Source organism: Helianthus annuus, chromosome 4 (genome assembly GCF_002127325.2).
Source record: "Helianthus annuus cultivar XRQ/B chromosome 4, HanXRQr2.0-SUNRISE, whole genome shotgun sequence".
Classification (NCBI taxonomy): Eukaryota; Viridiplantae; Streptophyta; class Magnoliopsida; order Asterales; family Asteraceae; genus Helianthus; species Helianthus annuus.
The window spans coordinates 62834877-62838012 of record NC_035436.2 but is presented as its reverse complement, the minus strand read 5'-3'; positions in this window follow the sequence as shown (position 1 = coordinate 62838012).

Sequence of the window (3136 nt, the reverse complement as noted above, 5' to 3'; positions counted from 1 at the left end):
CCCAAAAACCTTCTCTTCTACCCATTCCATTTGGGAGTGTAAAGCCACATTATAAAGAGTTTTGCTTGAGGACAAGCAAAGATTCAAGTGTGGGGGTATTTGATGTGCACAAAATGCAACATATAAATTACATCAATTGTGGCGTAAAACTAACCCTTTTTTTAGTACTAATGTTGGAAAAAGTGTGTTTTTGTCTTCCTTTTGTATTTTCAAGATTAAATGAGCTCAAATGAATAAAAGAAGCAAAAAGGCAACTAAATCTAACATAAATACAAGAAAAGGAACAAACATGGCATGCCCGACCCCCCGACAGCATCTTCCCAAGCAAAATCAAGAAGACAGAAGGCTGAACATGCCCCGTGCTCAGTGAGCACGGGGGCGTGCCCAAGTGTCAGCAGAAAAGACAAAGTTATAGAAGCTTCCACCGCCCACCACGGGGCCGTGCTCAGCGGACACGGGGCCGTGGTCAACTATAAGATTCGCAGAATCCAGACAAATCTTGATAGTACAGATACGCTTCTGCACACGGGGTCATGCTCAGCGGACACGGGGGCGTGGTCAACTAATGCAGACAAACTGCAATTAATGAAGAAAGAGAGAAGGATGGACACGGGGTCGTGCCCAACAGACACGGGGCCGTGCCCGAGCTTCTGTTCAGCCTATAAATAGGAGTGCTTGGATCACTTGCAACTCATTCCTTGGCACACAACCTCTCTCACACTTCACCCACCACCCACCACCATCACAACACCATCATCCACCACCATCATCCATTGTCCATCATAGAGTGTGTGAGTCGTCTCGGGATCCAAGATTGATCGTAAGAGTTCTTGACAATCAAAGGCCATGTTTGCCTAAGTCTCTTACATCACTTGGTGAAGACAAGTGTCTAGTGTAATATTTTTTATTTTTAATCTTTTCGCACTTTTTACTTGGTTATGTATTAATGACTTTAATAACTAGTTTCTTATGTTGAAGGTGATTCTTCCTTATCGTTTGTCCGTGATGTCTTGGCATTATTTTACTGTCTATATAAAATAAAAGATTTTCACCATTCATATCTCCACGGTCTATATAGAGGTATGTTGGCTACCTGGTCGGGGATTAAGGGAACAGTTTGGCTACCTGAATATTGTTTTACGTGTGTGTGTTACTTATGTGTTACTTGTTCATGTTTACTTTATGTTTGTGGTGATTAATTGAAATGCAATCGCAACTCTATCGCAACGCAATTTAATCGCAAACGCTAAACACAGGTTATTTATAGTGATTGTATGTTAGATATAGTATTCGTGTGTTTATTATTCTATCGCATCGCATAATCGAAACTCGCTTAAACGCATCGCAACGTCCAACACGCGAAACGAAACGCCAAATCATAACTCATCGGACACTCGATCGAATGGCCATCCGATCGGATTGCCATCCGATCGAGGTGCTATCCAATCGAGGTGCATCCTATTCGACACTTGCTCCTCCTTTCCCGTTTTGGCAACCTATAAATACCCCTCCTGTCACATCATTTGATGTGACAGCTCTCTCACTCGACCAGCCGCACTCAAGCCTTCTTTCTCTCAATTTCTCGCGATTCTTGTAAGTTATCAACCTAAATCTTGTACTTCCATGATCTACACTCACTTCTTCATCATTTTCATCTTTGAATCTTAACTTTTAACCGTGAAATCAGCGGATTTGAGGTGTTCTAGGGTGATGTCATCATGGAGTTCTTATGAACTTCAAGTTTTGGCCTCATTCCACCAAGAACAACTCAGATCTGAAGGATTTCCATATGATTAAACAATGTTTTCGCATAGATCTACACATATTCATGGTTAAAAGGATTGAAAGATGGTTTTCAAACTTTCTTTCAACTCTTTTACACTCAATGCACTCAAAACCGATAGAATCGGAGCTTGCACAGACCTTCTACTCTTTCTTAGTGATGTGTTGGTTCAAGATCTGGTTTCTATCGAAGAGACAACCGATTTCGGGTTAAACACGAACAACCATCACGAACCAGTAAACTAGTTGGATTTGGGTGATTCCTGTTCGATCGGATAACTTGGGTCATGATGGGGTTTCTGTTGTCTAGCACGTTGTCACACCGTCTCGGTCAAACCGCAAAACCTTCAAAACTTAACAACTTTCTAGTTTGCAAAAAGATCAGATCGCGGGACGGGTCGCCGTCCGATCGAATTGCCATCCGATCGAACCGCAATCCGATTGGATTGCACCTGGATTCACAATTAAACTTTTTCTTCAAACTTTCAAAGATCTGAACGTCGAACGGATTGCCGTCCGATCGGATATCCATCCGATCATTTGACTTTTGGAACTTCGACACTTACTCATTTTCTTAATTTTCAAAGATCATCAGTAACTAATGGATTGCCACCCGATCAGATTACTAACCGATTGAGTGACAATCCTGCTGTGAACTTGTTCTCACTAAGTGTCCCGCCAATCGGATCGCTATCCGATCGAACGACCGTTCGATCGACGACCTGAAAGGTAGAAATACTTCTCTATTTTCAAAATGCTACAACGAAAACTTCAAAGCCATTATACACAAACACATCCTTGCCAAACGAATGGCCACCCGATCGGATGACCATCTGAACGGATTGACATCTGATCGAATGGTCAACCGATCGGATAGCTATCCGATCGGGTTGCCACTCGACACTTGATCACTTTTCACCATTTAACGTGCCGCTCATCGTTTATGCTATCGTTAACTGTTTAGGCTAATCTCTCAGTGCTCCCTTCAATCCAAGACAGTGTTTATTAACTTAAACGCTATCTGTGAGTATACTCGAACCCTTTTTGCTTTAGGCACTTTTAGGTGTTACATACGTTAATTATTCTAAATCACAATCGACACACAACGCAAACACTATTTATACGCTGATCGTTATTGCATGCTACGTGTTATTCGATGAATGCTTGTACGCTATGTTAACACAGTGATTGTTGCCTGACACCTTAGCAACGATAGTATTATAGTTTGAACTCAGCACCTGTCGTGGACAGGGGTTGTTAAGGGCTTTACTTCACATGTCCCAGTGGGGATATTTCTCTGTCGATAACCTACTTGCCTTCACTTTGTACATGTTACATGCTGGTTATACGTAAA